General features: G+C 49.5%; 1 protein-coding gene across 1 annotated transcript in view; it reads left to right on the forward strand.

Annotated features, from left to right (window-relative positions):
* il1rapl1a (interleukin 1 receptor accessory protein-like 1a) overlaps positions 1 to 13,331 on the forward strand; it is a 101,222-nt gene that overhangs the window by 61,499 nt on the left and 26,392 nt on the right. The window lies entirely within an intron of this gene.

The following is a 13,331-nucleotide window of genomic DNA, read 5'->3' on the forward strand; positions in this document are numbered from 1 at the left end:
AATTAGGCAACCCGTGTAGAGAGGGTGGGGAGAGAGAGAGAGAGAGAGAGAGCGTCTTTTAAAGGCTTTAGGAAGCACATCAGAGCCTCGAGCACCACCTGGCTCACTGAGAACATATGTCATCCATATACAAGCTCACACCTCACTTCTTTTTGGCTGCGTTTGGTTGGAATCCGTTTGCTCTGATGATTAGCCAGAGACAAAATATCCCGCTGGCTACAGTGTACAGCACAGCACAGCTCTCCACTCCCCCGGCAGCGGGAAAGGATCAGCGTTGATATGTTCCAATAAGATGTGTTTTATGTTGTCTCAGCAAAAACTTTGCCTTATAAATTGACTCAGCTTTCCACAAAGCAGCGTAAGTTTATGATGCTTGTGTTTCTCCTGAGAGCAAAAGTGATGGAAAGAGAGAGAAAGTTTGGATGAAGTTCAGCCGCAATTCTGTTCCGTAGCGAGTCTAACTTCAGTCTGACGTACGCCTGAGCTTCCTCAAGGTTTGGAGCCCAAAACACAAAGAGATTCCACTTTCTCTGTCATCGATGCACTTGGAGCTTCTTCATCAGTGAGATAAATTCCTTTACATTGTTTCCGAGCAAACAAGTTTCGGTCGCAGCCTGAATTGGAGCCTCCTCTTCCTCACAATGACGCCAATGTGATTCAACAGATTACACCCAGGAACAATGAATACCCAAGCAGCCTTTCTGTCCTTATATAATCTAACAGTGATGCAGTGTAGGAGTGTTGCTTTCTTCCTTTATTATGCAGCCTCCACTGAGACAAACACCCCAAAACTCTACCAGCTAAACAACCATCTTCTCTCTGCACACACACACACACACACACACGCACAGGCACGCAGGTACACACAGCTGTACCCGCACACACACATCCACGCCTCCGTCGGGGTGGGGTTCTTTATTTCATTAACAGCCGCTCGCACGCCAAACTTCATTATGCCACCCTTCTGTTCTGGTGCAGCCAAGCATGCCAGCTAACGTGCGGAACAAATCCCCCCCTCTTCCTCCTCCTCTCCCTCACTCTTCCTCTCCTCCTCCTCCTCCTCCATCCTCCCTCATTCTCCTCCCCTGCTCATGCTAATAATTGTGTTTAGGATGTCACTCACCTGCATCAAACGGAGCGGTTTGTGTCGCCCGTCCATGATTAGTCACTGCTGTCAGACGCTTAGTGTTTCCCTCTGAAGCTGCTCTGAGGCAAACAGGCGGGCGCATCCCAAATGTAAATAATGCAGATATGGACAGAGTTTCCCCCGTCGCTCCCTGGAGGTGACGCTGCTCTGCTGATCGGCCCCTCTTCTTCATGTCTGTTTATTTATTCCCTCTCATCTAATCCATAGAATGCTGCTGTCTGGCACTGATTTCACGCAGGATTTGTGTGAATTATCAAACGTACAGATGGAAGAATCCTGACACTGTGATGTGACTGTGCTTATGGCTGTCATGACGACTCCATTTAAAGACATCTATTCAAAGGATGTAATCAATTTCCTTTACAAAGTGGCAAATATAGACGACACCTGACCCGCGGCTAATCTACTCCTGCAGTCTGCAACATGGCAACACAACACAACACAACACAACACAACACAACACAACACAAGACAACACAACACAACACAGCACAACCAGGCTGGAACCAAAGTCCTATTTTAACCTAAAGTTATAGGTTGTTATAGTTTCTACTTCTTATCTCTATTACAGTTAGAAACACACACCGATGATGATTATATACATGTGCATACCCAAATATCGACTAATCTATTAATAATCGACATGACTAGATTAATCGATTGTCAGAATAATCAATAGTGACAGCTCTGTGTGTGTGTGTGTGTGTGTGTGTGTGTGTAGCTGAGCGGTTCCCAGCTGCCCACCAAACGCTTTCCACAGCTGCCAGTACCGCGCCGCCCCAGTTGCCGTGGAAATGGATAGGGTAGCGCCTTACAGTATGTCCAGCTGTGTTTTGACAAGTTACTCAGAGTTGGGAGAAAAAAAAAACGCAGGAGGGCTTTGTGTGGAGACAAAGTGGAGGCTTAGGAGGGTTTGTGCAGCCCTGGGGGATCTGCCTTATTTATGAGACAGCAGCAGACGCAGTGCCATAGAATAAAAACAGCCAAACACAAGCGACTCACACCTCCGCCATCCAGCAAACGCGCCTTGCCAATTCCTCCCCATAATGAATTTGGACGGTGGATTCTGGAGCGGTTTGTGTCCCTTTGTTTGCCTGCGTGTTTGTTTAGCGGTTGTTTGTCTGTCACTCACGCCATCTCACACATGGCCAGGCAAGAATATGTTGAAACTTGGAGGGATGACACATCATTATATTTAGGGATTTACCAAATTACACTGACGGGCTTGTGGGCATGTTTCAATTATAGGCCTGATAGCTCTCCATACTTGTTTGGCTCCTCCAGCAACAGCTCTTAATCTGTCTCTCTCTCTCTCTCTCTCTCTCTCTCTCTCTCTCTCTCTCTCTCTCTCTCTCTCTCTTTCTCTCTGCTTTATAGTGAGTACTTCACTTTCCTCCACAAATGCATTGTCCCATGTTTCCCTTTTTTGTTTTACAGTACAATAATAGCTTTTTACTGGACTACACAGCAGTGCCGTGCGCGTCTCTACGTCTGTGTGTATGTATGTGTGCGTGTGTGTGTTGGGGTGGGGGGTGGGGGGGCGGCGGGTGGAGGGGGGGTGTAATTGCTGGTTGATTTGTGGTCAGAGAGGGTCAGACATCCTGCAGGGAACATGACAGGCTTTTAAAAGCAGAGAAAGAGAGCCCAGCCCTGCACCCGTTTAACCTCGCCCACCTCCAGGGAGGTCAAAGCACTCAATCAGCTCCCCTACTTTTATTAGCTTAGGGTTTCAATGTAAGATCCTGGCAAGATGGCGGTGGCGGCTGCTGGACCTCAGCTTGAGCACGTGCTGCTTATATAAACTCCTATGTGTGTGCGGCGTTAGGCTCTGTGGCTGACTTACAATGTCCGCTACCATTCATCAGTCGGCTCTGCTACAAGGTCCTGATTCTATTCATGCAGAGGTTGATTCTTCTTTGTGACGTGGTGAATATGCCCGACTGAGCCTGACTGAGCCTGACCCGACACAGCTGCTATCAATGCCCTTCTTTAAGAAAACACCGTCCAAGGAGTAGCTCCTGCTAACACGGTGCTTTTATCTCACAGTGCTCAGGCGTGTGGAGGATCAGAGCTCAGTTTGATTTACCTGTTTGTAGAGCGTCCAGAGCGTACATGAATACAGCAGATCTGCCTCTTTTCATTGATGTCATGTGAAAACAAAGCACTTTAGGTGTAGAAACATACATGCAGGCGGTTAGAAGTACGCTTCCATTATATCCTGTAGACGGTGCGGGTTCACTTGACAAGACTTGCAAAGTGCTTTGATAGATTAAATGACACATAAAAGAGCTACGTGGGATGTAAGAACCCATTTGTTAGTGTAAATAAGTGCCTGTCTGTGTTTGTGCGGCAGGCTTGGCTAGCAGACAGGTAAAGGCTGCAGATAAGGATGTCCTCCGCAGATTCGTCATCCGAGAATATCCCTACGCGTTCACTTACCCGCCGCCATCCCAATTACCAGGGAAGTGCATTGCTTTGCTCCGGTTTTTATCTGCAAATGTTAAAATATTTGAGTCACCGGAAGACTCCCGGCACTTAGCGTGGACAGTGTGCTCATCACTATGTGACTAAAGGGGCCCTGCCAGCGGGTGTCATAATGAGAGATTAGGAATCGGGGGGGCGGCGGAGGAAATGATGGATTCGGTCCAGATGGTCGGCAGAGCAGGTAGAGCAGCGGGAGCTCTGTTAACACCCCTCGACTCGGCTGCACTCAGGCACACAGAGGGATGCTCTCTTACTTACAAGACACAACAGCAGTCTGAGCCGCGTGCTGTTTATGTTGTCACATGTGTCCTCATAATGTCGCCAAAGACAAAGACTCATTATCCAAAGATTCTTATGTGTCCTTGGTGTCTTTTTAGAGGAGCAGGTAATTATGACCTCAAGTGCCATTTGGCAGATGCTGCAGGAGTCAGTGTGATGATGATACTTTCAAAACTTTGGGTTCCAAAGCACCAGGAGACGCTGGTGGAGAATCTGGCAGACAAACATGCCTGTCAGTTTAACAAACGATAGAGCCAGCAGGTTAAAAGCTCCCATCCACTCTCTTTATGTGATCAACTCCTGGTGTGTGTTGAATCCTCTGTATTCAGGAGAGGGCGAGGAGATGGAGAACACCAAGGTCCGAATCAACAAAAATAGCGATGTGTGGCTCTTTGTAGGCCTGGAGACAAGTGTCATTAAAACAGGTGTGTGTATCAAATATGGGGATTCTGAGCTTGGTATCACACCAAAGTGAATATCCTGGTATATTGACCACCTGGTGTAGGACTGGACTCCATTCTCTGACAGTAGGAAGCACTGGCAGAGTGCTAGAACAGAAGAAGTGAACAGTATACGCTCTGACAGGCTCTTGTATTGGATCAAATGAGATTGCTCAGGTGAGCCTAAGGTGTGGCTCAAACCTGTCTGATGCATTTTGTCTCTTTGACACTCGTGACGAGACGTCCAGGTCTCCAGACGGGGGGGAAGGCTGGGATGGAAGCCGCACCATCCTCTCTAGGATCAGTGGAGTCTAATGGCTTCTCATCAATTCCCCCTGTCTGGGGAAGTGTGTGTGTCATGACTCCTGTAACTACTTCTGACAAGAGTGATGAAGTGCTTGTTAAAGTCGAAACATTCTGGTGGAGTTTGAAACCTTTAGATATAAATCTGTGTAGAGGGAGATGGACGGCGGGGGGGCGGGGGGGCGGCTGGGAGACGTGTGAGGCCGAGACAAAGAAGTCCTGCGGTCTTAGGGTGAGACGGGAGCAGGAGAGAGAGAGTGATTAAAAAAGAGAGAGGGAGGAAGACGCGACGGCGAGGGAGAGGAGCTAATGATCTCCATCTGTCTTAGAGGAGCGTCGGGTGAGGAGGAGAAGCAGCCAGAGCAAACACAAGAAGCCAATCAGGCCCTGGCTGAGGCTGCACGTGACCGGCTGAGGCGGCTGAGGCGGCTGGTGAAACGTCGCTTGGAGACGGCTGATTATGTCACCGTCATGTTTGCTTCCTGTTCAGCTGGAGCGCCGGTGTGGAAATGTGTGTTTGGAATGTCGTGATGTGTGAAAGAGGCTGATTTGTCATGCAGGATTTCTGTGTCTGCGTCTGTTTCTTAATTTACAGGAGGATAAGCTTGGTGTGCTGTGCTCGCCTGTGTGTGTGTGTGTGTGTGTGTGTGTGTGTGTGTGTGTGTGTGTGTGTTTTCCCTCAGTGTTGCATGATGCTGATAGTCTCTTATAAGAAATTGGCTCAGGGTAGAAACCACACACTCAGGTTAATATTTGATCAAAACAAACCTTTGGTGATAAGTTTAAGGTTTCACTTCAACTCGTCCTTATCCATTAGAGGCTCATTTGCAGAGAGAGAGAGATTTTGTCTCCGTCTCTTGTGTCTTCTTCTCTTCAGTTTGATTTCATGGGTTTAGCGGTGTGTGTGTGAGGCGACATGAGTGTGTCCTCCTGTCCTGAGCACATTAACCTTTAAGCGGAGAGGTGAGCCGCCTGCTGCAGGTGAGTGATGACGGTGATCTGCAGCACATCACCTTCCTCACTCTGCAGCAGGAGAATCTGATATGCCGGTGTTTAGACTAGGCTTCATCATCGTCATAGTTACAGTGCGTACCAACATCAACGTGCTGCTCATTTCAGCACCGGGCTGAATCAATGTCTGAATCCATTTCCTCCACTTATTTTCCTTTACAAACAAAAGACAAACAAGCAGGTGTGTGTGTGCTGCAGTTGTGTTATAATTAATAAATATACAAAGCAGGAATTTACTACATCAACAAGTAACTTTACTACACAATCCCTAATGTAACACCCACAGATGAGGAGGAGCAGTGTATTCCGTCCACTGCTGCGGTCACTGTGGAGACAGGTCAAGGGGAGCTGATGGAGCAGATGGCGGTGAGGGGACGCCACAGGACGTCCATCTCCTCCTCGCCGCGCTGCAGCATCACTCCATGTCAATTTCAGGCCTATATGCTTCACCTCAGGCATTGGCACTGCTGTTGTGTTTACACACCTGGACAGACCTGAGGCCAGTCAGCGTGGCCAAAACACACACACACACACGCACACACACGCTCACACCTCCAGTGGGATTATGCACGCTGCATGCTGGGCGTTAGGTGCCAGGAACATGTTAATCCTGTCCCTCAGGTGTGTGTCCACCTGCTCTGCCTGCTCCCTCAGTGTTGCGGGTCAGGCCGCTCCTCCTGCTCTGACAGATACGCTCACATAATGGACACGGGGCTTCCCTCTGCTCGGCCCGCACAGATCCCCACGATTACACCGCTAATCCTCTGTCATTACCCGCTGTAGATCCAGCTGCTGGATGTTCTGATGGTCACTATCTCTCCGGTGTGAAAGTGTCACTCCGTCTCTGTGGCGTATCTGCCGTGTCTCCTCCCTCCGTCTGTCCCGTCCCGTCCCCGCCTATCTGCATGAGCCGAGCGTCGCTGCTTTTATTGTACCGTTAACTCTTTCATTTAGCACCAATGGCTGCTTTATCACCGCTCCACCGCTGGGTCCTGTTATCTCAGGCTGGCAGGAAGGCCTGTGTGTGTGTGTGTGTGTGTGTGTGTGTGTGTGTGTGTGTGTGTGTGTGTGTGTGTGTGTGTGTGTGTGTGTGTGTGTGTGTGTGTTGGCAGCCAGGGTGTATGCTGATGTTGCAGACTGACAGTAAGCACTGGCCTATATTGTTGAACGTGTACACACACTATCTGCGCACCCTAATGGAAGAACACTGTAGTGCACACACTCTCCGCTGGGAAACAGTAACCGTTCACAGCGCTATTGTCCAGGATACACAACTCAAACACACGCACGCTTAGAGAGGGAGGCGGGGAAGGAGATGGGTTGCGTTCGGAGGATAAGGCGCTCTGAACAGAATTGTCCAGGTTTGTTAAAGGTAAAGGCGAGGGTGGTGTGGGCCGCGTGGACAAAAGGATGAAGATGACAGGGGGGAGGAAAGGCCGCGCTTTTTAGCCCGACCAAATGAAAGGAAGCGGCGGCGTGCGGTGCAGCGAGCGGGGTCAAGAACAAGATCACAAAGTCCCAGAGAGATGAGAGGAAGGAGACGTGCAGCCCAGAGAGGAGACGCAGCAGAGCCCTTCAAAACTACACCTACACACCGTTGCTATGTCAATACTTCATCAGCCGTGTGCCTGAAGCCCGAGGCGAGCGAGCTTTGACTCCAGCGTCTCAGCTTCTGCCCATCAAGGTCTCCCTCCCTTTTTATCTTCCTCTGCCTGGCTCCACACCTCATCTCCTCCTCTTTCTCTCCTCTTAGCCTGTGTTCTCCCTCTTTACCTTCATCTTTGTTTCCTCCCCTTCCTCCTCCACCCAGAGGCCTTCACGCTGTGTTTATATTTAGACGTGTAAGCTAATGAAGCTGAGGCTACAGCTGAAGATGATTCTTGCTTTGTCCCACATTTCATCACAGAGTTTGAGACATGAATCTGATCTCTACAGGCACACACACACACACACACACACACACACACACACACACACACACACACACACACACACACACACACACACACATCACTTGGATTCTTCTAAACCTATTCATTATTTTGCACATATATAATTTCTCCATCAATCTGACAGATCTGCCGTCCAATCCTGACAACCCAGCCACGTTGTTGCTAAGGCAACTGAAGGACGGCTGTTAACCGTTTTGTGGTTAATGCATTACGTGTATAGAAATAAAGCCGACGGAAACGCGGCGAGTTGCTTTTGATCGTCACAAGTAAACAATCGCATAACCAGTGACATCATTCCATCAGGTGGAGGAAGTGTAAACACACAGACACACACACACATACACAGGGAGTTTCCCTTTACGTCCGTTACCAAACACACACACAGACTGTTAGTGAGTCCAGTTTATGAGGAGCACACACAGATTTCGGATGTAATGATTATTAAGTTCCTCCTTCCTCCGTGTGATCGCTCCATCTCAATATCAGCGGCTGAGTAATGTGAGACGCTGAAACTCTGACGGTTGTGTTTTGTCAACTTAAAGGAAGTTAGCAGAGGCGTGTGGAGCCTGATTAGTGTGTGTGTGTTTAATGTGTTTACATCAGCTTGTTTCTGCACTGGATCCACTGGATCGTGAGAACGCCTCTTCTCTCCCTCCTCTCCCTCCCCAGCCCTTCCTCTCCTCTCTGTCTCTCCTCCTCCTCTCCCTTCTCCCTCTCCCCCCTCCCTCGCTACCCCCTCCTCTCCCTCTCCCCCCTCCCTCTCTTCCCTCTCCTCCCCCTCTTCTCTCCCCTCCGTCTCTTCCCCCTCCTCTCCTCTCCCTCCCCACCCCTTCCTCCCCCTTCCTCTCCTCTCTCTCTCTCCTCCTTCTCTCCCTCCTCCCTCTCCCCCCTAGCTCTCTTCCCTCTCCTCTCCCTCCCTCCCCCTTCCTCTCCTCTCTCTCTCTCCTCCTCCTCTCCCTCCTCCCTCTCACCCCTCCCACGCTACCCTCTCCTCTCCCTCCCCACCCCTCCTTCCTCTCCTCCCTCTCCTCCCCCTCCTCAGCATCCTCTCTCTCTGCTTGTTATTCTGTAAAACTAAAAGTGCTTAAAAACTCCTCATTCATCTCCAAACGCTCTTCACATTCCCTGACTGCTTAATTAAAGCTTTTACTCAGAATGCCAGGCAAGTGATTCTATGAACTTCTGGAAAAAAAAATTAAATCCAAGTCGAGTTAGTGTGAACAGCTCATTAAGGCGGCTTTAATGAGGGATGGTCTGAAGTGGTTTCATACCTTATTACACTGTTTAGAGAGGAGGCACGTCGTGTTTGCTTCATGTTTACTTCTGAAACGAGGCCACTTAAGACCGAGGCAGGGACACACTCAGGGTTAATTGATGTGGAGGTACAGTGAGACGCTCGCCGTGACAGCGCCTCCGTTACCAGGAGGCGCCATTATAGGCAGACATGCGAGGCGGTCAAAAAGCTCTCACAAATGAACACACACACACACACACACACACACACCAATATGTACACACACACACACACACACACACACACACACACACACACACACACACACACACACACACACACTTGCTAAAAGAGCAAAATCCGATTCATTCCGCTGCAATCATTAAAGCATTTTCTGTCTTTGGTGTGTGTGTGTGTGTGTGTGTGTGTGTGTGTGTGTGTGTGTGTGTGTGTGTGTGTGTGTGTGTGTGTGTGTGTGTGTGTGTGTGTGTGTGTCTCTCTCATGCCTTCTCATGACAGACGTATCTAGAGACTGACTGCTGTACTGGCAGCCCTGCCGCTCACACTGAGTGCTGGATTTGGATGGCAAATTTCCCAAATAATTTCCGTTAATCCCTTTGATTAACTTTCTAATCTTTGATGCTATTTTGAGAAACAGGCCGGTGCAGAGGGAGAGGAAAGAGAAGCGTTTCCTGTCTGAGCTCAGAGTTTTGTTTACTTGACTCTGGCTTTAATCTTTGGACGAGGCACTTGTGTAAATCAGACCTCATCTCTCCATGAATGCCTCCTCTTGTTCCCACCACACACTTCTAACTCCACTCCCAGACACACATCACACACCAAGGCTTCTCAGGTTGGGTGATGATGCAGTTTGATAGCTCCATTAACACAGAATCAGAGCCTCTCTAGCCATATTTTGCAGAATTGAATGCCTCCTCCTGTTGCTTTCATGTAGGAAGTATTGTAAACCAGTCACAGCCTGAGACCCTGAGCCTGACACCTGGTGACGGCCTGAGAGCCTGAGGTGGTTTAGGATGAATCCTGTGACGTTTATTAGCTTCCTTGGACGACACCTTCCCTTCCCTCTCCCGACTCGGCTCCTCTCAGGTGGGAGAACCGGCCCGGGTCTGGAATTGAATTCTGTTTCCTCTGAGGTGTCCTTATACGGGCGTGATACAGCCGGGTTATTGTGCCATCAGGAATGTAATCAAAGCGGCTGAAAGGTGACGGCGGTACAGAGGGAGGTCAGTGTTAATATGTGTGTGTGTGACTCTCCCCTGTGGTGCCACACACACACACACACAGCAGTCCAGCCGCCATGGCAGAGAGTTTACATCCGTCAAGTGAAGCTGAGCCAGTCCCAGGCAGACTTTGTGTTTGTTGGTGTCTCCATCCTTCTCCATCCTTCTTCATCTTTCTGTTCTCACCGCTCCTCATCCCTCCTATTAATCTGGATTTCTCCAGCTGGGTCGCCTTTGTTGGGGGAAAAGAAACCTCCGGGAGCCAATTACTCCGGAACTAAAGGACAATGCAGCCCAAAATGTGTGTGTTTGACTCTGTGTGTGTGTGTGTGTGTGCGTCCGCCCGCCTGTCCTGTCCGGTCCCCGTACAAGCATCACACACACACTTACACACCTGCCTCTGTACCTGCAGGCTCACATTAAATACGATTCTCTCTATTTTTCCGCCTTTGTCACCCGTTTTGCCGGCTGTGCGTTTCTACAACGCCCGTCCTCTCCCCTCTGTGTGTGACAAACAAGGAGAGGGCCCGGTGATCTGAGTGTGCCAGCTCGCTCGGTAATTCATTAATTTGTTCGTTTCCCTGCAGTCGCTCACACAGAATAATCCATCTGGAAAGACCAGTGAGCTTTTCTGCCACCAAGCAGAAATAGGATTGGGGATGACTGATTGCAAAGCTTATACAGTGTGTGTGTGTGTGTGTGTGTGGGTGTGTGTGTGTGTGTGGTGCCTGTAGGCGTACACACACAACACACACCTCCCAGCTTATTCAGTCTTATTCTCAGTGGCACTTCTCACCTCCTCACTTTAAGGAGTTGTAATAATTCCGTAACGACGATCCGAAGCTTTGGAAAGTTTAGAAACACGTAAAAGCACACGGAGCTCACGTTTTACTCTCCTGCCTGCTCACACACCACACACACCACACACACAGGCAGGAGCAGAGGCAGGAAGTCGGTTATTTTCCACAAGCTTCTTAACTTTTATACAATCCCATGAAATTACATCACATCACTGCCTCGTGTGTGTGTATGTGTGTGTGCCTCCATGTGTGTGTGTGTGTGTGCGGTTGAGGAGGTTACAGATATGAGTTGTATCGCATCCCGGAATGGATTCACTCCCCTGCAGAGAATTGACAATGCCTGAGCGTGGAGGATCTTCTCATATCGATACTTCTCACTGACTCATCGCTCTCACACACACGAGCTTCTTCTCTCTTCTGATCCTCTGTAATCTAACACACATCGTCCACACTCTGCGCCCGCTGCCCCACGCGCCACGCCGACATTATCCCCACCAGAAGGAGGAGGAGGAGGAGGAGGAGGAGGAGGAGGAAAACTTGAAGCCTTTCTCCAGCTGCTGTGGCAAACTGTTAGGATTAAAAGCGTGCGTTATCGCCACGGTGATAGTTTGCCTGTTCAGCCGCAGACGAACACGACCCAAAGTCCAGACCAAAGAGCCAGGACTCATTGTTATTTCATCTTATTTATCAAAAGCAGAGGCGAGCAGCTCTCTCCATCAGGAGTCGCTCTGCCTGGACTCCCGGGCCTCCATAATGAACGCCTCCCCCCATAAAGGAACGTTAATTAGGGTAATGACATTTTCAGAGAGCGGCGTCCTGGGAAAGACGAGACGGAACGGGACAAAGTCTCTGGACCTGGGTTCATCTCTCTCTCTCTCTCTCTCTCTCTTGTCAGCTCTCTGTCTCCCCCCCCCCTCTCCTCTCTGTCCCGTGCACAGTCTGTCCTCATTTATCTTCAGTTTGCTCAAAGCATAATTAGCTATAGGATCACCCATTGTGTAATTATGTATAGCAGCTTGATATGTAATTAAAAGTGTATCAGTATCCAGTGTAATTTGTGCAGTGTGATTACCTATTAACAGAGCAAACAGTTGTGCCTAAGCGCCCGTGACCGCCCCTCTCATAGACGCCAGTGAACCCGGCCGTGCTGCTCCGTCAGGATTTACACCCCAGCAGGGCGCCGCTCCTTTCACTCCGCCCACACCTACACACACGCTCCGCCGTGCCGGCTCTGCGGCAGCGCAGCGTAGCTTGTTCCTCCTCAAATACACACACACGGCTTTCAAGCAGCTTGTTAGAGAGTTCTCACAGTAAAGGAGTGAAGAAGAAGAAGAAGAAGAAGAAGAAGGGCCCTGGGAGGACACTTCAAGGAAGCGTCTTAATGAAAGCGGCGAGCTAACGAAGTGGCCTGAATAAGCAGCAGGCCGCACCATGTTGAGCACCGTGTAATGAGAGCAGCCTGAGAGCGCCACAGTCCTCAGCTGCTTCAGGGAGCGCTGAGGCCGGCTGAGGGCAGAGCGTTGGTTTGTTTGTGTGTTTGTTGTTATATTTGCTGACATCCCATAGTGGTGGAGAAACACGAACCTTGTGATTTTAACTGCAGATGGAACTGAAACATGACGGAAAAGTTTAAAAACTATTTTCTGTCTCTGATCCTGGATCCTGTGCAATTCATTTGAGGTAAAAGAACAATTTCCAGGGTCTGTGATGATATCGCACCACAAACAAAGCTATCTCAGGTGTGTGTGTGTGTGTGTGTGTGTGTGTGTGTGTGTGTGTGTGTGTGTGTGGTGTGTGTGTGTGTGTGTGTGTGTGTGTGTGTGTGTGTGTGTGTGTGTGTGTGTGTGTGTGTGTGTGTGTGTGTGTGTGTGTGTGTGTGTCAGTCAGACACCTCACGATGAAGACGTATGTTCAATCTTGCTTGACGACACAATCTCTTTACTTCCCTCTCCAAGTGTGTCGTGTACATGCTTGACCCCTTTTATGCCCCCCCACCACCCAACACACACACACACACCCGACATAGCCTCTCTCTCTGTCTCTGTCTGTGTGTGTGTGTGTGTCTCTCTCTCTCTCTCTCTCTCTCTCTCTCTCTCTCTCTCTCTCTCTCTCTCTCCTCTCTCTCTCTCTCTCTCTCTCTCTCTCTCTCTCTCTCTCTCTCTCTCTCTCCTGCTGAACACACAAACCCTTTTAACAACATGGAAAGCTGCTGTGCATCCTGGGCTCTTCCCACAGGAGGAGGAGGCCGACATGCACCGTATGGATGATTAGCACCATTAGAGCATCACACACATACACACACATACATACATACACACAACCATGGCACTCACACACATTAACTGATGGTTTGTTCTTGGCAAACCAGTGATTAATTTATGATTAGAAGTAGGTCAGACAAGTGGAATGTGAGGAGGGCAGAGAGAGAGCGAGAGAGGGA

This window comes from Genypterus blacodes, unplaced genomic scaffold, assembly GCF_046128005.1.
Source record: "Genypterus blacodes isolate CSIRO-AG114 ecotype Tasmania unplaced genomic scaffold, CSIRO-AGI_Gbla_v1 ptg000214l_1, whole genome shotgun sequence".
Taxonomy (NCBI): Eukaryota; Metazoa; Chordata; class Actinopteri; order Ophidiiformes; family Ophidiidae; genus Genypterus; species Genypterus blacodes.